Here is a 24912-nt window from a genome sequence, read left to right on the forward strand (position 1 = left end):
CAGACTAGGTTGGGTAGTTAGTAATAATGTAAAAGCATGCTATGGGTTTGGGGTTATATCATAGAAAATATGTTTAGGTGATTTATGTGCTCGTGTGGAGGGCTTTTAAATAAATTAATTGTTATGTGTAATCATGTGGTTTCTTATGTCTTTTTGTTCGCCTAGTATTTATATATGATTTTTTTTTTACATTTTTTTATGGGAAAAAGCCTTGTTTTTTGAATTATGTCGTATCAGTGATATTTTTCCCGAATGTTCTACTTGATGGATATGGATTATGTTGTATCATGTATGTTTTATATATTTGAGTAGATTATTGGCTCACATAGTTGGTATATTAAATGGATATGTTTATTTTTGTAGGTGTTAGCATTGCATCATCATTGTCATTGAATCTTATATTTTATACACCTGTTTTTATATGTTGTACTTGATTTGTATCTTATGTAATATATGTGATCATGAAACATTGGTGCCACCGTGAAAATACTGGAAACACTATGGAAATTAGAAACATCGATTTGTGACAATATTATAATCCTTCTCTAAGGGATGTGCTGGTGAGAATTCATAGATATTAGTATTGAATTTTGAATTCTTATAGACTCTATCCGAGGGATGTACCGTAGAGGTGTGATGGATATTTGTATTGAATATTTGTTGTATATGGGTTGACGAAACCCCCATGAGTCCTATGTCTATAGTTGAGTTTGAGATATGTGGGTTGACAAACCTCTCATGGGTCCTAAATTTGTAGTTGAGCTTCATAGGTTTATATGGAGCTTGTGCAACGACATCATGGAACATTATCATTTTTATTGCATTCCAGATATTGTACTTTTTTAGTTATTATATTTGAAGTTATGACTTGATATATGTCCATTTGCTTTATATTATAGTACTTCTATTTTGAGTATATGTACACTTATTCTTCTTTCCCCAACCTGTTGTTATTATATGTGTATTTACTCGAATTATTAGTGGAGTTTGTGTAGGCTACTATTTGGGATATTTTGTGATTGCAGGTGGCGTGCAAATAGTTTGTGGTCATATTCTTTATTTTCAACTTTACTTAGCCGGCCTATGACATATATTAAATACAACTGGATCATGTTAATCCCTATTGCGCCATTTAAGTGCAGATGCTGGTATGAGTAGACGACATAAATAACTAATTTAAGCTGCTTTTAAAGTGTGTTCGATGTAGTTGTTGATTTATGTATCAAGAGTTGGCCACTACCTTTTCTTATCTAGACTATTTCTTAATTTATTTAAAGCCAAAGTTGGTTTTTTTGGATTTCCTATGTATATTCTAAATTTAAGTTATATTAGTGGATTTTATGCTGTGACACCAGGTTTTATGATTTGGTATCTTTGTTATGTTTTTACTTTTACTAATATATGTATGGTTTGAATCCATTCTGAGGGTCTTGCCTTGGGTTTTGGTATTGATTTCTCATTTCATATAAGTGTGGATAGTTTTCTTACTTCTCATCTCTTGTCACGACAAGTGCAATCATGACTCTTTATTTTTAGGTCATGACAAATTAGCAGCAGAGCAGCAAGGTTCATTGGTCTCAACAACAAAATAATGGGGTGTATAATAGAGTCTCGCAGATCCATACCTAGACATACACATTTATATATGAGAGGATATAAGATATATTTAGGAAAGGTTATTAGTTTGATTACTGACTTTTTTAAAGAGTGCTCCTTTGAGTTATTTTGGTATTTCATCAACTCCTAGTTTTGTTCCTCTTTATACGTAATATTTGAGTATGGTATTCCAAGATCAAGAGTTTAGCCTTTTCCTGTGATGCCTCCAGGCAGGATCTCAGCAAGCCAGATATGCTATACCTTCTACTCTTCAATAAGCCATAACTTAGATGGTAGTGTATAGGGCGTTATTTTAGAGTATAATTGATTAGGAGATGATACATATGTCTATTACTTGAGCATCTCAGGGAGTTGCCATGAGGGTACACCATTACTGCGATTTTAAGGATTGCTATATGTGTGATGAGGTTAGCCATTGGGTCATGGATTATCCCCACTGTGTTTCTTGAGCTTCTTCAATATTGTTTGGGAGAGGTAAAGGTCTTATGAGATGTATGAGAGTTAGAGGTATTGGTGCCCATGGTGGTGGTTAAGAGATTACACAGTCAGGTAGTGAACGTGGTAAGTGCTTTGCTAAACCTGTCAGGATAGAGCCAGTGGCTTTCGATGTCGTCATCATAGTTATCATCACTCTTTGTTTCAAATCTGCATTTGTATTATTTGATCTGGGATCAAATTTCTCCTATGTCTCTACTATTTTTCATTGGGTTATTATCTATCTTATGAACCCCTTCATGTTCCTATTTATGTATCAATCCAATAAGAGACTCTTTAGTAGTGGATCAGGTGTATTAATCCTTTGTTGTAACTTTTTTGGGGTGTGAGACTTGGGTATATTTGCTTGACTTTGATATGGTTGACTTCAATGTCATCATAAGTATGGACTGGTTAGCTCCTCATTACATTATCCTAGATTGTTTTGCTAAGACCATAAACTTAGCATCACTGGGTGTGCTGAGGATAGCTTGGAAGGGTGTGCTTTATTTAGGTCCCTTGAGAGTTATATCTTTCATGTTGGTATGTCACATGGGTGAGAGGGAGTGTTTGTCTTATTTTGCTCATAATCATGATACTGTTGTTACTCCTCCTCCTTTATTTGATTTTCTTTGAGTTATCCGTGAATTTATGGATATTTTCCCTATAGATTTTCCTAGTATGCCTCTTATACTGAAATCAAATTTTCTATTAATGTTTAGCCAATCACCAAGCCCATTTCTATTCTTACTTACAGAATGGCCCCAATAGAGTGAAAGGAATTGAAGGATTAGTTGCAGAAGTTATTGGATAAGGTATTTATTTGAATCTTTCACCTTGGGGTATGCCTGTCTTGTTTGTATAGAAAAAGGATGGGTCGATGCATGTTTGTATTGATTATTGATAGTTGACCAAAGTGAAAATTAAGAATAAGTATCTTCTTCTTCATATTGATGATTTATTTGACTAGCTTCAGAGTTCTTCAGTGTATTTGTAGATTAATTTGAGGTTCGAATATCACAAGTTGAGGATTACAACTTTGGATATTTTAAAGATAGCTTTTCGGACCTAGAATGGTCATTATGAGTTCTTGGTAATATCTATTGGGCTTACCAATGCCCCATCCATATTTATTTAGTTGACGAACAAAGTATTTCAGCAATATCTTGACACTTTTATCATTTTATTTATTGATAATATCTTGGTTTATTCAAAGAATGAGGTCGATCAAGTGAATATTTTATGGATTGTGCTCAAAAGATTGAGAGATAAGAAGTTGTATGCTAAGTTCTCTAAGAGTGAGTTTTGGTTGGAATTTGTCTCTTTCTTGGGTCACGTGGTGATCCTTACGGTCGATCAAGCCCATATTGCAGTAGTAAATAATTGGTCTAGGATAACTTCTCCTATCGAGATTCAGAGTTTTGTTGTTTTAGCTGGATATTATTGATGTTTTATTGAGGGTTTTTCATCTATTGTAGCTCCATTGACCAAGTTGACTTAGAAGGAAAGGTCTTTTAGTAGTTTGATGCTTGTTAAGTGAGCTTTTAAGAGGTCAAGGAGTTGTTAACTTTAGCTCCTATCTTGAATTTTCCCAAGAAGGGCATGGGTTTTATCGCCATTTGTGATGCTTTAGGTGTTGGTTTTGGTGTTTTGTTGATCCAATAGGGTAAGGTAATTTTGTATGCTTCTTGTTAGTTGAAGCTCTATGAGATTAATTACCCTTCCTATGATTTGGGGTAATGTACGATTGTTTTTGTCTTAACATTTTGTACGAACTACTCGTATGGATTCTATTTTAAGATTATCTCGAATCACCATAGCCTTTAGTTCTTTTTTACCTAGTGAGATCTTAATTTGAGCCAACGTTGTTGGCCTGAGTTGCTTAAGGATTATAACTTAATGATTCTTTACCATTTAGGAAAGGCTAATGTGATTATAATGTCTTAAGCCAAAAGTCGAGTAGCATGGGTAGCTTGGAACGTGTTTTGACTTTGGCGAGACCTTTAGCAATAGAGGTTCAATCATTGGCTAAAAAGATAGTTAGGCTTTATATTTTTACACCTGGGTGTGTTTTTGTATTTTTTGGGATCAGATATTCCTTGTTAGAGCAGATGTAGGCTCATTAGTGTGATGATGTTGGGTTAAGAGTGACTTGAGACAATGTGTTGAGTGGCAAATCTAAGGCAACTTAGCTTGATTCAGATGGTGTCTTGAATATTGGTGGTCAAATTTATGTGCTGAGAGTGGGTGATTGGATTAGGTTGACTTTAGAGGAGGCTCACTATTCCTGGTGCTCCATTCATCCAGGACTGTCTAAGATGTATTATGATTTAATAAAGCATTAATTGTGGGGTGTTATGAGGAAGGACATAGTGGATTTTGTTGCTCGATGTCTATGATGCCAACAGGTGAAGGTCGTGCATTAAAGAAATTATGATTTTCTTTAGAGGTTATCCACCAATGAGTGGAAATAGGAACATATCACTATAAACCTCATGATTAGGTTGGCTTATACTTCTCGCGGTTCTGAAAGTATCTATGTCATCATGGATTGGTAGTCCAAATCTACTAATTTAATTTTTGTTTAGGTTTCTTTCCATACTGATATGTTGGCCCATATTTATATTAGTGATAAAGTTTATCTACATAGTATGCCAGTGTCTATCATTTTAGATCGAGGTTCAGTGTTCACACCCTAATTTTGGAAGACCTTTTAGGAGAAATTAAGTTCCTGGGTTGATCTTAGTACAATATTTCACCCCTAGACAAATGATTAGTCGGAGCAGACTATTCAGGTTTAGGCGGATATTCTCTATGTTTATCTGATAGACTTTGGTGGTCAGTTGGAGCAGTATCTAGCTTTGGCGGAGTTCTCATATAATGATAGGTATCATTCTAATATTTAGTTTGCTCTTTTAGATGATTTGTATAGTAGGAATTGTCACTCCTATATCGGTTGGTTTGAGGTTTCGGATATGAGTTTGAGTCATTTAAGATAAACTTAGAGTGGCTCAAAGTAAGTAGAAGTGCTATGCAGATCATAGACTTTGTGCCTTATGATTTAGTATTACTAATAGAGATTTCCTTTGTGTGTCTCCCATAAAAGGCATGGTGAGGTTTTGGAAGGGGGAAAGCTTAGCCGTGGGTGTAGTGGTCTAATTGAGATTCTTCAGAATATTGGCGATATGGCTTATGAGTATGATTTTCCCCCAGATTTAACATCATTTCATCAAGATTTTTATGTTTCCATGATTTGGTATTACATTCTATATGAGTCTCAAGTCATTCATTGGGATTTAGTCAAGTTGGATAGGTTGTTGGCTTTTGTTGAGAAGTCGGTATCTATTCTAGCACTAAATGTTAGACAGTTTCATTCTAGAGTTATTCTTATAATTAAGGTCCAATAGAGACATCGGCCTGCAGATGAGTCTACTTGGGAGGTCAAGTCTAATATGTGTGGTAGTTATCCATAACTTTTTGTGGATTCAAGTATTTCTATTGCCCTTAGATCGGGGATGAACTAGATTCTTAATGGTGGATAATGTAATGACCCAACTTTTGGAGATTTGTGTGAAATATTTATTTATATTTAATTTGACTATTTTACCCCTGCTTGTGTTTACATTGTTGTATTTTTAGGGTATAGGGTTGACCGGCACAGTTCTCGATGCATTTTGATGTGATTTCTGAGAGTTTGTAGTTTTTGGTGGCTTGAAAAGCCTTATAGTTGACTTTGGTCAATATTAATTGATTTGCGCATTGAATGGCAACACAGACTATGCCAGTAGATCTGGAACGTCAAGTTAAGGTTGGAAACATGGTTGGTATGGATTTATAGCTTTTATATCTCATTTCGACCATTTCTTCAGAAAGTGTGAAAATAGGTCTCGGGGTAGCATAGTTCATTTGAGCACTCAGGACTCTGGATGAATCCTTAGGGGTCCGTGGAGACTTGGTATTCTAAGTTTCCATAGCTGGTGGACCACTCACCTAGTGCACCTTCTCAAGCACCACTTTGTCTACTTTAGTACCATGCGCTAAGCCGCCACTTGGTTACTTTAGCGGTCGACTACTAGCTGGGCAAAGGAAATTTAATGCCCCTTGTCTGCTTTAGCAAAAGGAGCTAAAGCAACCCTTGTCTGTTTTAGAAAATTGGCACATTAACAGGATACCACTAAAGCGGTACTTGACTACCTTAGCAGCACCTGACACCAAGTTATATCATAGAGAGTAAAGGGTACTCGAGAATCCCCCACTCCTATGGTATATCTGATTTATACGACTACACGCATCGAGGCCCGTTCAGGGGGTTAAACTGGACCAATGTTGCCCGTGAGTTGTAATAGGACAGTTAAGATACACATACCCAGGTTAATGATTTTAAAGACATGCTAAACCCGATATTCTTTTCCAGCATGGTTATATATATGTATGTATGATTGTGAATGCATATGGTTAGTTTACTTGGTTTTAGAGATTGGAATTAATTAATCCTCATCCTGAGTGCAAGCTAGTGTTCACCCGCTAACCTATCTTCAGGCAGCTGTATCCTCACGCAATGCAGGAACAGGCTATTCTACTCCAACTGCTTGGTGATCAAATTCGGGATCAGCTCAGTTGGATTGAAGTTGTTAGCTTCCATCTTTTAGAAGGCTCCATTTTATGTCATTTATGTTTTTACATACTTTTGTTATTACATAGACTATGGTTATTGCTATGGTCGAGGGCATGTCCTGATAGGATATTGTCTTACTCTCAATTAGAGGCTTTGTGGGAATACAATGGGTTTGTTTGGAAGGTGTCGGTAGTGGTGTCAACTTGGCGTTGCTAGTGGTATTATGGCTGATTTTGTTTGACTATATTTATGATTGTTCTATCCTATAATGTTATGGACTTGTACTTTTTTATTGTGTTGGTTTTGGTATGGTTATTGGTTCGGTATTGGATGGTTGGACTTTCTTGGATTGGTTATGGTTATGGAACTATCCCAATGTCTAGAATTGTGCCAAACTCTATCATGTTATATGTTCAGAATGCATCAAAGTCAGGGTACGTGTTAGGAGGTTGGGTTTCGTAACGAGGGTGGTTCTCGGTCCTGGTTGGACTTAGGATGCCCATTATAACAAGGCCTCAGTTTGGGTCGTGTCAGTATGATTTAGATTCTCATGGGTTAGAAAAAAATATAAGCTTAGAAATGTTATACAGATTATGTGTTTAATGAGGCAGGTATATTTGTGGGGGAGAGTGTAAGTCTATAATGATGATTATTGTAGTTAGAAAAAGTTAAGGATGGTATATATCAAGGGATTGTCCAAGAATGATGTTAGTATGTTATAAATATAGTTCATTCACAAGATTTGAGTATTTCTCTGTAAAACATTAAAGTGAAGAAATTATAGATAAGTCCTGGGGATATGGAATGGATCCATAAGCATAGAAGGTTGGCTTTAATCTAAGTGGGAGATGATTGTAGTGATGAACAATTGTTTAGATTGGAGAGATTAAATATTTCTTGTTGGGGAAAGATTGTTGTATGCTTGTTTTATCTAAGGATATTAGTTTGAAGGATGATTGAGGCTAAGCTTTTGATATATGTCATGTTTAGATGAGAATTCTATATGTGTTTTATTGGGGATAGTTCAAGGGAGTTGTTATTGACAAGAAATATTAGAGATGGTGGGGAAATAATTTCATAGGTAGGTTGTTGCCTAGAAGTCATATGTGGTTTAAATGATATGCTTGAGTTTCATGTTGTTAGATAAGTGGATGGGTGCATTGCTCGCTAGTGAATTCCTAGTAAGGGGTTGAATTTAGTTCTGGAAGTAGTAAGAAGAATTATTCTTGAGATGAGAACTGTAAAACGCGCATGGCATATTGAATTCAAGGTTCAGACTAGTTTTTTGGTGTTTTATGTAGTACCTAGTGATTTTGTGCTAGGATTGAAGATAGTGAAGGTATATAGTTTAACTCAAGACTTTGGCAGGAATGGATATGTGTAGCCATGTGCGAATTATAACTTGCATCAAATGAGCATAGTATTCAAAATGAACATTATAGTTGAGGGAATGTTTTAGAAAAGTGGTTAAGCTTGAGATTAGCAGTTGCATTGCCTAAGGCATAGAAATTCTACCCTAGCTTATGTTTCATAGGCCTGTATTCCATTTTATAGAGTTGTATCCATGTTGTGATTCCTAATTCAGATATCTTATTCAAATAATGCCCAAAAAAAATTCTTTTCTCCCAAATTTTATTCGAACTTCTTGCAAAGAGTGTTGAAGAAATACTCCAGTTGAGTATAAACATTTAGTATGATTTAGTTTGCATAGCAAGCAATTAAGTTCAGCAATCAAACGGATAAGAACTTATGTTTTTCCATCTTTCCATCTAGTCTTACTATCTGAAGTTCCATAAGTATGGCTATTCCATGAGGTATAATATTTGCATCCATGCAAATTACTAATTCAGCTTAGTCCATGCATTAATAATCAATTTTAGGTTTAATTATTAAGTTGTAATCCATCTCATAAGTGTTCAGTGCATCTGAAGAAATACTCCAGTTGAGTATAAACTTTTTGTATGATTCGGTCAGTATAGCAAGCATTTCAGTTTAGCAATCAAACGGATAAGCTCCTATGGTTTTCCATCTTTCCATCTAGTCTTACTATCTGAAGTTCCATAAGTATGGCTATTCCATGGGGTAAAATATTTTCATCCATACAATTTACGAATTCAGCTCAGACCATGCTTTTTTCATTAGTTTTAGGTTTAAATATTAAGACGTGATTCAACTCATAAGTGTTAAGTGCATTATCTCAGCCTTTCCATTGTCTTTCAGCCAAGTTAGTATCATTCGGGGATGAATGATCCCAAGGGGGAGATATTATTATACCCTATACTCTCAAGATTCTATGAAACTTACAACTTACACCCTCAAGTTGTAAGGTACCTTAAAAGTCATCAAATCCTATCGTAAACCACCCAGTGGGAAAGCCAAATATTTCTGGTCAATTGACGACTCAAACCTAGGAGTCATTAATTGATGTTACGAGTCGTACAACGGGGATTCTTAAGATTAGTAGGGTAAGTTCTCTAAGTTTCTGTCTAGCTTATGAGTGGAGGGTATAAGTCGTAATGACTTATTACGAGTCGTAAGATATGACTCATATCCTTACTAGTAAAGTATCCAAGAATCAAGCCTCATATTTTGATATATTTATAAGTTACTTTGACATATATTAAGTACTCAAATATCTCCTATCTAATGAATAAGTCAAAACATTCCTTCGCGATTAACTTCTAGGGATGTATATAACTATAGTCATATTCAAAAGAGCATAACTTCTATTCTAAGAAGAATTTCTGATCACAAGACTTGCCAACATATAGATAATTCAATTAGCTTTCCAATGGTACTAATTTTGCATTAATCTGATATCAGGGTGAAATGTTATGGACAAATTACTAAAGCACTGTCAAAGCTGCCTGTAGTTACGACTCACTAATCGACTAGTAAGTAGACCCTATGAGTTATGAGGAGGAGTGATCACTACGAAAGGAGGGGATGAAATTTCGCTTCCTAGTGACAACTCAACACATGACAAGTACCCAGATCTTACGATTCATGGCCTAAGACGTCGGGATGTCTTCGAAATGTTTTCCAGAGGGTTCCAAAGGAGTTTTTTTGGTCTTTTCTACTCTTTAAAATCCCAACCCACGACTTAAAAACATAAAAAGGAGTTATTTCCCCCCCATCGTTAATCACTTAATACGTTATTTCTTGTCCTCTCTCTAAAGAACAACAAATCTAGGTTTTTTCTACAAAATCATCTCACAAGTTCCCAAGTCTAAGTTCCTTCAAGGAAGTCAAAAAATCAAGGTATGTGGGGTTTATGAAAAAGAATATTCTTTCATCCTTATGTTCGGAAAGTATAATTTTAAGATTTAAATTACTTGTTTGAATTGGGTACATACCCAAATAACCATATTCTCGAAGTATGATACTACCATTTGATTGAAAGCTTTAAGTGCATCAAGGTTTACATATATTCTTGTTTTGACTGGCAAGATTTGTAATATGATATGAATTTCATTATCTAGACTGACTATTGTTGAAAGATTTCAAGTTGATTATTGAGCATGATGTTTTATTATGAAATACTATGAAATAAAGCATGAATTCCAAGTCCCAAGTACAAGTATTAAGTTTACAAGGAAGTTTAATCTTTTGAAACATCATTCACATACATTATAACATGATTCAAGAAAGATCGATTTTTTTATCTGAAGATAAGATATGAAATCCAAAATTGTTCATCTTCATTATGATTTAAATAAAAGAGAAGCATAACTAGTTTTCATTCTATCATATGTTATGCTATTTTGTAGTGGATTTCTTAAAGTATGAGTATATAAGTATTCTAGTAGTAGTATTTAGCACCGAGAAAGGAATGTGTATGATCATATCTAAAATTCTTGGAAACTACGAGCCACCGTAGGCTAAGCTTTTTTTCAAAAATTGATGAAGTTCATTGATTAGTTAAGTTAAGGTTCTATTCTAGTGGCAAGGGTAGAACAACTCTCTCCAACCTGGGTAATACGTTGAATTCCATGATAGCTCACATGGTTTAAGTCGGTAAGAGAATCCCCAACAAGAAACAATAAAAGTAAAGATTTTAGAAACTGTGTGATGACTCACTAATCTTTACAACATGATTTATCACTTATGTTTTATGATCCTTCAATTTTCAGTTTTATTCATGTCCAAGGTGAGTCCTTTTACACTTAGCAAGCATGATTTTAAAATATATTCAGTTTCTATTTTACTTTTACATTCACCCTCACATACGTGGTACATTTCAGTAGTATTGACCCACATATAAGTCTATGTGCTACATTGTATCATAATGTAAGTACCAGTTGTAGGCCACCTATCATAATTATCTAGTTCCCAGCTTCCAACTGGCAGGTGATGAGCTCTTTCGATTCAAGGACTCGAGTCAACTATAGTTCTAGTAGCATTTTTTTATTCAGTCGTATTGATTAGGGATAGTTTTGGGTCATGTCCCAGCTACCTATAGTCAATCTTAGTAGAGGCTTCATAGATGATCATTCAGGGTTGGTATATTTATTTTCAATTTTGTTTTATATAACCAAAGTGTAAATGTCTTTAATAGTTTTGTATTGAACATATTCAGAAAATACATCTCTTTCGTTTATTTCATTCAGATTTATGTATTTTATTAAGTTGGTCACGAGTTATGCCAGTATCATGGGTTAGCTTAGGATAACTTATGCTTCTAAGCACCGTCTAGGGGGTAGTCTCGGGGCATTGTAATAAGTCTTGGCCTAAGGTAGGCTGGAAGAACCCACTTCTAATCCTCGAATTTCATATTTATTAAAATTCTAACTGGACTAGGATAAGGTGTCTATATTGATTTCTAGATGGTATGTAAGACATAATTAGCCCTAAGCTAAGAATTCCACAAAGAACATGCGCAACTAAGTCAACTCCACCTATTTTATGATATCAAGATCATTAAAGTAGTCCAAATAAGGTTAATCATACTAACCACATTTCCAACACCTAAACCACATCCCAAACATAAAATCATATCATATCCCTACTACGGATTAGCTCAATCTATATAGAAGATAGTATGTCCTAGAAGTATAACAAATATTTCTTCTTATGTCTCAAATCCCTCATCAAATCCCCAAACTTAAATACTCAAGGCTAAGACACGATGTTCTACTCGAAATTAATATTAGCATTCACATTCACATGATATATATAACACACATAATCTTATAGAGAAGATTTTGTAGAAGCGTACCTCAAAGCCGAATGACAAAACCTTGAATCATCCACAAAATATCCATCTATACTCCACATTCTCGAAATGCCACTATGCTATGAAAATTGTAATCTGCACTTTATAGGAGTTAAACAAGACCCATATTGCTATATTTAGGGTCGGGTAAGATTTTAGGTCAAGAACTGGCCTACACGGCTCGCTAACGAAATCTAAAAATTAAAACTGTCACGAGGTCCCTCAAAGGAAAAGAAAGTTTTGCTCCAAATTTTTGCATAAGTGGATCACGCTTCGGGCCTCAAATAAGCACTTAAAGTTTACTAATTCAAAGCACTAATTTCTAAGAATTTGTCAAGAAATCAAAGGAAACTTGCCATGAGTTCAAAGGGAAATCATAGAATATTGAATAACCAAGCTCCCCAAATTATCTACAAGCGTAATCCCAAGCTCTACCTTAATTTTAAAGTTTTAACTGTCAAAAAATTGTTGAAAAATAAGATAAAATTATGGAAACTGGGGCTTTATATACCTAGACTAGGTAAATAGAAGTCATAATCGCTACCTATAGGTTTGCGATCATACCACCTTTTATCTGCCACTAGAGATCGAAATATCTCCCTACCAAAGGTGACGCAATCGCAGCCCTTGGTTGGCGATCATCGCCACACTAGTTGACAGTAGTGGATTTGGAGTTTCCAAGTCCCCGTCAGGCCCTCATGATTCATTCGGAACCCTATATATATAAATGGACTATGTACCGACACTAAATTCAATATTTTGGATGTGATGGTGCAATTGAAATTTCCATATTAGGTTGTTTCTACAAACTATGGGTCCCACACCTAAATTTCCAATTTCTCAACTTTTCGACTAATAGGTCAAAATGGAAACGGTTGCCTCAGGACAAAAACCAAAGGTCTAGCTAGCTTAAAATTAATATTTTGGAGCTGATGGCACTATCAAAATTCCTATCTGAGGTCACTGATAACGCTCAATCTACAGCTCTCGTGGGAGTGTAAAGCGGTCGTTAGCAAATATAGAACCCAACCTGGGTTGGGTATCGATCCCACAGAGAATAGCTTGGCCAACAAGCAAGAGAAATTACTAGACTTTTAGTGCAAGTTTCGTAGGAAAGGGGGGATTGTAGTATGTAACCAAAACAAGAATGTAAGAACTGAAAATAGCAAAATAAAGAGAGATTGTCACGTGTGTTGTAAACAATGAGAATTGAGGCGTTGGGGTTATGTCCACCTTCTGAGGTATACGTCTCTATTGGCTATGAGTGTGTAGAGTCTTGACATGTAATTGCTTATAGAGAATTGTAGTCGATGGTAAATCCAAGCGTCTCTCGACCTAAACAAGGACTATTTCACTTTAACTCTCTCGAGCTTAAAGCGTGACTAACGGTACGAATTCTCCAAGAAGTTAGTCCAGGTACGGCACTAGCTTTTTAATAGGAAAGGGTGTCCTACTACCTTGACATTATCTCTTTTCCAGACAAATAACTTTTCTCTCGAACAAGTCAGATGTTAGACTGGCGTTGGTCTATGCGTCTTCTTTTCTAGACAAATAACCTTTCTCTCGAACAGGTTAGATGTTAGAATGGCGTGTTCTTGTGTTTGAACCGCAAAGAATGTAGATTTAAGATGAAGAGAATAATGATATAAGCAATATACTTGTCTTGAACTCACAAACTCATAGCTATAGATAGTAACTCATTCGGCTTCCATAACCCCAACTAAGAGATTTAGTTACCCATGAATGCGAAGGATATCACGCTTTGCATGGTGGATGGCGTGAATAGTAGGTGTTTGGCGTGTGGTTTTAGTGATTCCGTAGCAAGTAACGATTCTCTTGTTGTGGAATTTAAGAGTAGAAGAATGAAGAATTGAGAATGGGTTGTAGGAAGATGTCTTAATTGTAAGGAGATGAATGAATTGTCAGAATGTCTCCCCCTCTTCTTTTAAAATCTCTAACATGATAGGGTATTTATAATACTCCTATCCTACTCCTACTAAACTAATAAAATAAATAACCAAATCCTAATATACTAATGAAATCCTTGACCCAATTGTACTAGGGTAAGGTTACAAAATTATAATCCAAATAGAATGATGAAACACATAACCTAATTGCACTAGGTTAATGTATTATGGCAAAAATCCAGCTTTGTGTCTGTAAGTCCCAAAGTCTTCAGAAATGCTGTTTTAGCCCGGGACAGATTTTCCATGCAGCAGATTTAGTCCTTTATGCGTCCAGCTCCTTTCCATCTCGTTTGTGAGCTTTCTTTTGCGTCAAGTAAGCCATAAATTGCTGTATTTTGCATCATTTATACCTGAAACTTTCCTAATCACATTTGTTAGCTCATTTACAGGAAAAAGGACTAAAAGTGTACGAAATAGATAATTAGTTCTCGAAACTAGGCTAAAATATGGGCAAAATATATTGATATAGGCGCGTAATTTCGCCTATCATCAGTCACCAACTAGGAGTTTTGGTATGAGGTCAAATCCTGAAAAATAAAATCTTCAAAATAGGAAAATGAGCCTTAAATTCGAACGAACTGACCGATCACCTAACTTACAACTCTAGCAAGTCATAAATGAATTTTAGCCGATGTAGGAAGGCTCAAAACATCAAAAGTGAACATAAATAAAGTAAATGACATTGTGGGTCATTACAATAACTACTACTAAAAGGACTTTCATTCTTGAAAATCAATGGATAGAAAATTTCAAAGCTCGAATTGATTAGGTACTAGGCTCGCATACTCTGAGCATTACTTCCCAGATAACTTCCATGAAGAGAAAAACTTCCAAGGGATTTTTCCAGAGGCACCCTTTTTTCCACCAGCTGTAACACCCCAAATTTGTTACCCAAAATGCTACACGATGCTCATAACCCTGAAGGACCACAATCAAACTCATGACTGATATTTGTAGCTGCGCACTGTATAATCTGATATAAAAATATAAAATTAAAGGCTGAAAGTCCATAAGGTTCAAATTCATGATAAAACATGACATCTGGAAAAGCGGTACATCATTACAAAAAGAACTGAAATAACTATGAATATGCTATAGTTTGAAAGCCTCTAGATTGGCTGAACATGGAGTTGATGGGACATGTCCCCAACTAACCCAACTATTGAAATAACTTGTTGCTAATGATATGAAATAGTCAAATCATAAAATCCTCGAATGATGAGGGCTCACTTCTAACTTTGACTGCTGAAATTGGGATGCTACTGATGCTCTGGAGCTATGCTTCAGAACCTATGGTATAAAGCCCCCATAGCGCAAATGCATCAATACGATTGAATGTACTGGTATGAAAGTGAGGTAGGCTTAATGGAAAGGGTTCATATGCATAAACAATGCTAACTAACTGTATAACATGATCATGAGACTACATACATGGGTGTGTAAGTATGACTGAATTCATGAGTAATACTGAATACTGAGTTTTAAACTGATAATGGGAGTAACTGCTACCTGATCTAACTGATATAACTAATACTGGGCAACTGTGTCTGACAGTCTAGGTTCTGATAGAAGTAGCTGAGTTCCATACTAAGCTGAGTGACTATATCGACAGTCCTGGGTTCTGTAGAACTATCTGAGTTCTATTACTGAGACTGGGTTACTATATCTGATAGTCCTAATTCTGTAACTAAAATTGTGGGAAAATTCATCTAACCGACATTTCTCTTTTTTTAAATAGATTTAGGGTCCAACTTGTAACCCTAGTTAGAAGGGTGTCAATACCGCACCACTGGTAAGGACAAGCAGTGAGAAATCCCTCATCTAACAGGTACTCTAAGGAGAATAGTGGGAACCTTAAATAACAGGTTAAGTCACCTCATCTACCCTCAATTAGCATGTTTGATGTCTCAACCTATGCTAACTACGTAGTTTTGGAGCATATGGATTGCTTCTATGAATCATACCCTCTACTAACGGGTGAGTTCCCATCCTTGGGCTCACTTAGTGCTGAATCGTACTACTATATGAATAGACACTGAACATGATTAACAGAATTAAACTAGCCTAATTTCCATTAACTGACGAAATACTTTTGAGATCTGATAACTAACTAAGATTACTGAGTTTTCATAAGTCATGTAATTGGCTTAATTCTACTGAGTTTTGAAACTGATTGAGAATACTACTAATCATGGCATGACTGAGATTTATCATGAAACTGATGCTGGCTCTAGGCACGCAGCTAAGTTTTCGGGTACAAGTACCGTTCATCACTCGATAGCATGAAACTGACAAGACATGACACTTCTTGAAGACATAACCAAGATCAATAATTCATAGTACTATCATTTGTGATTCTTCATGAAGTATTTGCATACCACAAGCTTTCAGATGAATAAGAATGCATATAAACATGTCATAATTCCTTAAGCCTTATCCCATGAGCATTACATTAATCTATTAGAAAGCATAACAATAGCATGGGAGATAATTTGAACATAATGGTAACGTGAATTCATCATTTAGGTTCTATTGAATCATAATGCACAAGTATTATTCTCTTAGGCATTTTATCAAACACCTAGTATGCATAATTTAGGGCTTAGGCATGATATCAAAGTAATACCACATGATTCCCTAATTCCACTCAATTTCATAAATTTTAACCCACATACTAGCATTGTTTCATGAACAATATATAAAGACTCCAACTTGGGAATCCTACAACAATAACTACATGAACATAATTAATCCACAACATAAACATCATAATTCATAATTTAAAATTGGATTCATGGTATTCATGGATGAAATAAATCCATGAATGAACACTTGACATATCATGGATGGAAAATTCTTGAAAACTAATAGTAGAATATCTTGAATTTAAAGCCCCAATTAAAACCCTAGACTTGTTCTTGATAGTATTTGAGAGTAACAATAATATTTTGGTGAAAGAAGGGTTGAATCTCGTGTTATAGGCTTATATAGGGGTGGGAAATTAAGCCTTTTACCTTTAAAAACACAGATATTTAATGATTGAAAACTGGGAATCGACGCGATTGGCGTGCGGTGTGTCGATGCATCGACGTGGTACCTGACACATCACGCCATGATAGTTCCAAGCCTCAGTAGTTTTACTGGCATTCCCCACAACAATGTTAACAAATGCGATAGGCAATGCGGTATGCCAAGGTCGCATTGGTCCAGTGATTTAGAACACTAAACGTGGTCTAAACAAGGTTCAAAAAATCCCAATCTTGTCCGGTAACACCTATTGACCTATATTTTCATGAATTAACAAAAATACGGATCATTAAAGGACATTAAGGTGGAAAAATGAGATTTTCAACTTTCAAAGGACAAAAATAACGTAAGTCTGGGAACTTAGCTAGAATTTTCTACGTATGAGAACCCCCCCTAGACAAGCTTAAAGGACAGATTTAAGCTTAGAAATTTTGTGGGGTCTTACAATACCTCCCCCTTGAGAACATTCGTCCTCGAATGAGACTAACTGAGATAGGGAAAATAAAAACTGATATATATATATATATATATAGGATATGAATAACTAAAACATGATTTCATGAGTAACATTACTGATAAATTGAATGTATCATACTAAACATACATATCTAATGAATACGTAACTGATTTATGAATAAATAATTGAGATTTCTGATATGTTGAGTTTCTCATAATGAGGATGCATATCTGATGCATGAATGCATGACTATCAAGATGCATAAATTTATGACTGAATATGTTATGGTATTTTACACTAAGTTTATAATAGAATTCTTAACATTAAACTGAATACCAAGTTGGTAATGAAACTGAAAATGATAAAGCAAGCTTAAGGAAAAATATTACCTTGGGATGAGTATGTGTTAGGGGAAAAGATGTGAGGATACTTGGTCCACATACCTGCTTCTGTTTCCCAAGTAACTCCCTCAACAGACTGACTCCGCCAATGAACTTTGACTAGAGAGACTTTTTTTTTACTCAGTCTACGAGTTTGTTACTCAAGAATTTCGACTGGAATCTCTTCTTAAGAGAGGATGTTATGAATATCAATGCCCTCTATAGGGACTATAACCTATGGGTCACCTATGCACTTCTTGACCAAAGATACATGGAACACTGGATTAACTGTTGCTAGATCTGAAGGCAATTCGAGCTCATAAGCTACCTTACTAAAACAACTGAGAATTTTGAATAGGACTAACATATCGGGGACTAAGATTTCCCCTCTTTCCGAATCTCTTCACTACCTTCTTGGGAGAGATCCTTAGGTAAACATAATCACCAATCTCAAACTCGAGATCCTTTCTGCGCACATCTACAAAAGACTTCTGTCGGCTTTGAGCAGCTCGAAGTCTTTCTCTAATCAACTATACTTTTTCTAAGGCATCAAAAACTAAGTCAGGCACAATAACTGAGGCCTCACTAACTTCAAACCTACCAATTGGAGATTTGCGTCTCCTACCATAGAGATCTTGAAATGGAGCAATTTGAATGCAGAAATGACATTGTTGCACACAAACTCAATCAAAGTAAAGCGATCATCCCAACTACCCTTGAAATCAATTGCACATGCTCACACCATATCCTCTAAAGTTTGAATAGTCCATTCTGCTTGACCATCGGTCTTGGGATGAAAGGCCGTACTGAGATAAACTTGGGTACCAAGACCCTTTTAGAATGCTTTCTAGAAGTGTAAGGTCAAAGGGGTACCTCTGTCTAAATTAATGGACAATGGGACACTGTGTAATCTAACCAATTCCCAAATATAGAGTTTGGGATCATCCTCCAATGAATAAGAGGTATGGACTAGAAGGAAATGAGCTTATTTAGTCATCCTATCTATAATGATCCAAACTGAACCATGCTGGCAACGAGTACGAGGCAAAATCATCAAGAAGTCCATGTTTACTTCTTCCCACTTCTAAGTAGGAATACTGAACTCCTGTATAGACCCACTAAGCTTCTGATGCTCTATCTTAACCTGCTGATATATAGAGCACTTAGCCACAAACTCTGCAATATCTCTCTTTATCCCACTCCACCAATAGATCTCCCACAAGTCGTGGTACATCTTTGTGGCCCCTTGATTAATAGAGGAGTGCGTACCATGATCTTCTATGAGAATTCGCTGCCTTAAGTTATCTACACCAGGAACACAAAGGCCACCCTGACAACGTACGAAACCATCTCCCCTTTTGGAGAAAACCTCTACTTTCTGATCTTTGACTGATTCTTTCATCTTGATTAGACTGGGATCTCTACCCCTTTTTTCTTTCACCTCAGAAACCAGAGATGATTTTGAATTATTCTGAACCCATATCTAGGTGCACCCCTAGTCTGGCAAGCAAAAACTACGGTTGCTAACGCAAGATGATGAGTAGGATAATTCTTCTCATGGGGTTTAAGCTATCTGGAGGTGTAGGCAATGACCTTTCCATGCTACATGACGATACAACCCAAACTTACTCAGGATGCATCACCATACACTACGAATCCATCTATACCATCTGAAAATCCAAAACTGGAGCTGAGGTGAGTCTAGTCTTCAACTCCTAAAAAATTTTCTCGTAAGTATCTGACCACTGATACTTAACTTTTTTCTGAGTCAATCCAGATATATGAGATAAAATAGAAGAAAATCCCTTAACAAACCATCTATAATAGCTAGCCAAACCCAATTCCTGATATCTGATGGAGATACAGGGCGAAGCCAGTTTCTTACTTCATAGGTCTTTTGAGGATCAACTCTAATACTGTCATCGAAAATGAAATGACCAAGGAACACTACTGACGTTAGCCAAAATTTGCACATACAAAATTTGGCAAACAACAAATGATTTTTGAGAGTCAGAAATACTATTCTGAGATGGTCTGAATGATCACGCTTACTTTGGGAGTAAACAAGGATGTTATCTATGTATACTATGACGAACATGTCCAAGTAATTCTTGAACACACGATTCATCAAGTTTATGAAAGATGTTAGGGCATTGGTACAACCAAAAGACATAACTAAGAATTCAAAGTGACCATACCGAGTACAAAAGGCTATTTTTAGAATGCCACATTTTCTAACTCTAAGCTAATTATAGCCTGATCTGAGATTTATCTTTAATAAATAGTTGGCACCGTGAAGTTGGTCAAACAACTCATCAATTCTAGGAAGTGGATACTTGTTCTTGATTGTGACTTTATTGAGTTGATAGTAATCAATGCACATTCTGAGAGAACCGTCTTTCTTTTGTACGAATAAGACTGGTGTGCCCCACGGAGACACACAGGGTCTGATGAATCCCTTGGAAATCCTTTAACTGTTCTTTCAATTCTTTGAATTCTGTTGATGCCATTTTGTATGGCAGAATAGATATTGCTTAGTCTCTGGAAAAAAATCAATACCAAATTCTATTTCCTTTTTAGGAGGAATTCCTGGAAGATGTTCGGTAAAGATATTTGAATATTCATTCACTAGTGGGATGGATTTGAAACTGAGAGTTTCGGAACTAGAGTCCTTAACTTAAACAAGATGATAGACACATCCCTTAGATATCATTTTTCATTTCTGAATATTGGAAATAAGCTGACCTCTGAAAATTGAAGTACTGCCTCTCCACTTTAGGATAGGTTTATTCGAAAACTAAAGTTGGACAATTCTGTTTTTGCAGTAGACTATGGCATGGTAGGAATAAAGCCAATATACGGCAAGAATGACATCAAAATCAACCATCTCTAATTCGACTAAGTCTGCTAAAGTAACCTCCTTAGAAACCATAATCGAATAGTTTCTGTATATCCATCGGGCTATGATGGTTTTACCCATTAGGGTGGAGACTGAGAAGGGCTCTGTAAAAATTTCTGTAATAACTCTGAAACCAACTACTATATTAAGAGTAACAAAATATAAAGAAGCTGATTGATCTAGCAAAGCATAAACATGCAAATTTGTAACGTACCAGTAACCACATCAGGAGAATTTTTTTGATCCTGTCGGTACTGAAGAGCGTAGAGTCGATTTGGGCATTGCCTACTGGTAGAACTACAAGTGGCGCCTTGCTGATTCAAGCGACCAAACTGAGATGAGGAATGGTTATGCTGACCCTAAGGACCTAGCTGAGGGCAATTTCTATATTCAAAGCAAACATCACAGCCAGCTCTGGAAGTACGTAGATGGTGCTTGCCACATGTATAAAAAAGAGGATAGGTTTAGGCACTACTAAACTACCATGGGACTTAGAGCTTGGCGCCCTATCTCTGTTGCCATCTCTGAATTTCGGCACTGGAGCACTGGCTGAGGAAAGTGCTTGTACGGATGACTTTGGGAGGAGCTAAGAACAACTTGCACTCTCTGACTTAGGCTGAACAAAGTTGAAACTACATGTCCTTGCTCTCTTATTTTGCTTCTCTATAATCTTAATCTTGTACTCTTTTATCTGTTGAGCATGGATCATAAGCCTGGCTATGTCCATCTCACTAATCAACATCTTAGATTTGCACTAATTGACCATATTATCATTCAACCCAGAAACAAACTTACTCATCTTAGCCCTTATGTCTACTACTACATGAGAATCGTATCTAGCTAGTTGAGTAAACTTAAGAAAATACTCTTTCACTGTCATGTTGCCCTACCTGAGGTTTATAAATTCTAGTACCTTAGCTTTCCTCAGCTCTAGGAGAAGAATCCATCAAGAAAAACAGTGGTAAACAGCTCCCACTCTATAGGCCCTACATCACTACCCTCTCTGCTTTTCACTTTTTGAACCATGTATGAGCCACATCTGTAACTGATATGTAGCTAGCTCAGCACTCGGAATAGCTGACACCCCCATTATATTTGTAACCTTCTGAACCTGATCAAGGAATTACTGAGGGTCCTCATCTAAATTAAACCCAAAAAAGAATGGTGGATTCATTCAGGTGAAGTCTCAAATCCTGGCTGCTGCAGTATTGGTCTCTTGGTTGGCCAGAATGATTGCTGGTCGTTCATTCTAGGCAGCAACTGAGTTACTAAGTGTAGTGAATGTAGCTCTGAACTCTGCATAAGAAACATGTTTGTCCAAGGGATCTGTTTGGATGGGCTGAGGGGCTGATTGATTTCTTTTTCTTCTCTTGGGAGGCATGTTCTGTAGAAGAAAGGGAGGAATGAATTAGACTGAGAGTTAAACTTGAGTTCATGCTCACTAGAACGACATGAATACTGAAACAAGGGAAACAATTCCTAAAACATCTTATAGCCTCCTGTATATAAATGTGGAGCACAACACACCCATGCACAAGACATTACTAGTGTGGCTTTCAGACTTCCTAGGACACTATTGAATCTTAGGCTCTAATACCAAGTTTGTAATGGCCCGAATATGGTACCCAAAATACTACACGGTTCTCATGACCTCGAAGGACCACTACAAAACCCATGCCTTGTATCTGTAACTAGGCACTGCATAATATGATTTAAAAATATGGAATTAAAAGCTAAAAGACCAAAAGGTTCAAATACATGATAAAACATAACATGTGGAAAAGCGGTACATCATTACCAAAACAACTACAATAACTGCAACATGCTATAGTCTTAAAGCCCCTAGACTGTCTAAATAAGGAGTTGATGGGACATGTCTCCAACTAACCCCAACTACCAAAATAACTAATTACTAAAGATATAAGATAATCAAATCATAACATCCTCGAAAGATGAGGACTCACTACTGATTCTGACTGCTGAAACTGGAATGCTACTGATGCTCTAGAGCTTGTGCTTCTGAACCTATGGTATAAAAATACCATAGCGTAAATACATTAGTACAATTGAATGTATTAGTATGCAAGTGAGGTAGGCTTAATGTGAAGGGTTCGTATCCATGATCAATGCTAACTGAATGTATAACATGATCGTGAGAACACATGCATGAGTGTTTAACTGTGACTGGATTCATGAGTAATACAGACTATTGAGTTTGAATACTGTTAACATGATTTACTGATAACTGATATAACTGATATAACTGATACTGGGTGACTATATGTGACTATCTATGTTCTGATGGAACTAGCTGAGTTCCATACTAAGATGAGTGACTGTATCTGACAGTCCTGGGTTTTGTAGAACTATCTGAGTTCTATTACTGAGAATTGGTTGACTATATCTGGCAGTCTTGATTCTGTAAGTGAAACTGTGGGAGAATTCATCTAACCGACATACCCCTTTTTCTAAATAAATTTGGGGTCCAAACTATAAACCAGTTGGAAGGGTGTCAATACCGCGCTACAGGTAAGGATAAGCTATGAGAAATCCCTCGTCTAACACGTACTCTAAAGAGAATGGTTGGACCCTCAAATAACAGGTTAAGCCACCTCATCTACCCTTAACTATCAGGTTTGATGTCTCAATCTACGCTGACTATCTAGTTCTGGAGCACAAGGATTGCTTCTAAGAATCACACCTTCTACTAACGGGTGAGTTCCCATCCTTGGGCTCACACGGTGCTAAATCCTACTCTCATCTGAATAGACACTGAACAAGATTAACAGAACTAAACTAGACAAAGTTCATTGAGTTCTATTAAGTGGTGGAATAACGTTGACATTTAATAACTAAACTAAGATTTCTGAGATTACTGAGATTACTGAGTTTTCCTGAGTCATGTAACTGACAGAATTCTAATGAGTTCTATAACTGACTGAGAATACTAGTAATCATGGCTTGACTGAGATTTATCATGAAACTAACGTGACTCGAAGCACACAACTAAGTTTTCTGGTACAAGTACCCCTAAAACTCGATAGTATGAAACTGACAAGACATGACACTTCTTGAACACATAATTATGGTTAATAATTCATACTACTATCATTAGAGATTCTTCATGAAACATTTGCATACCACAAGCTTTTACATGAATAAGAATGCATATAAATATGTCATAATTCCCTAAGCCTAATCCCATGAGCATTACATCAAATTGGAGTCATTTTGAACATAATGGTAACATGAATTCATCATTTAGGTTCTATAGAGTAATAATGCATATGTACTATGTCTTAGGACTTTTATCAAACACCTAGTATGCATAAGATGGGCTTAGGCATGATATCAAATTAATAACACATGATTCCCTAATTCAACTCAAATTTATAAATTTCAACCCACATACTAGCGTAGTTTCATGATCAACACATGAAGACTCAACTTGGGAATCCTACAGCAATAACTACATGAACATAATCAATTCACAACAAAAACATCACAATTCATAGTTTAAAATTGGATTCTTGGGCTTCATGGATGAAAGGAAGCCATGAATGAACAGTTGACATACCTTGGATAGAAAATTCTTGAAAACTAATGGTAGAATCTCTTGAATTTGAAGCTCGTATGAAAACCCTACACTTGTTCTTGAGAGAAACAACAATATTTTTGTGTAATAAGGGCTGAATCTTGTGTTATAGGCTTATATAGGGGTAGGAAATTGACCCTTTTGCGCTTAAAACAAGGACATTTAATGACTGAAAATTGGGCATCGACGCGATACCCAATACGTCGCACCATAATCGTGCCAAGCCTCAGTACTTTTACAGGCAGTCCCTGTAATAATGTTAACCAACACAATAGGCGATGCGGCGCGCCAAGATCGCGTTGGTCCATTATTTTGGAACCCCAAACATGGTCTAAACTAGGTTCGAAAAATTCAAAACTTGTCTCGGAATACCTATAGACCTCTCTGATCATGAATTAACAAAAATACGGACCATTAAAGGACATGAAGGTAGCGAAATGAGATTACCAACTTTCTAAGGCAAAAAAAAAACTATGTCTTGGAACTTAGCTAGAATTTTCTAAGTATGCGACCCCGATCCCGTTTGAGAAGATTAAAGGACTGATTTAAGCTTAGAAATTTTGCATGGTCTTACACCAGCTCTATCACTTCATTCCCATACAACAAAAACTCAACGACAACCACCAATTGGCCAACAACTAAACCAAAAAAGACTAATGTATGCAA

Source organism: Capsicum annuum, chromosome 5 (assembly GCF_002878395.1).
Source record: "Capsicum annuum cultivar UCD-10X-F1 chromosome 5, UCD10Xv1.1, whole genome shotgun sequence".
NCBI lineage: Eukaryota > Viridiplantae > Streptophyta > Magnoliopsida > Solanales > Solanaceae > Capsicum > Capsicum annuum.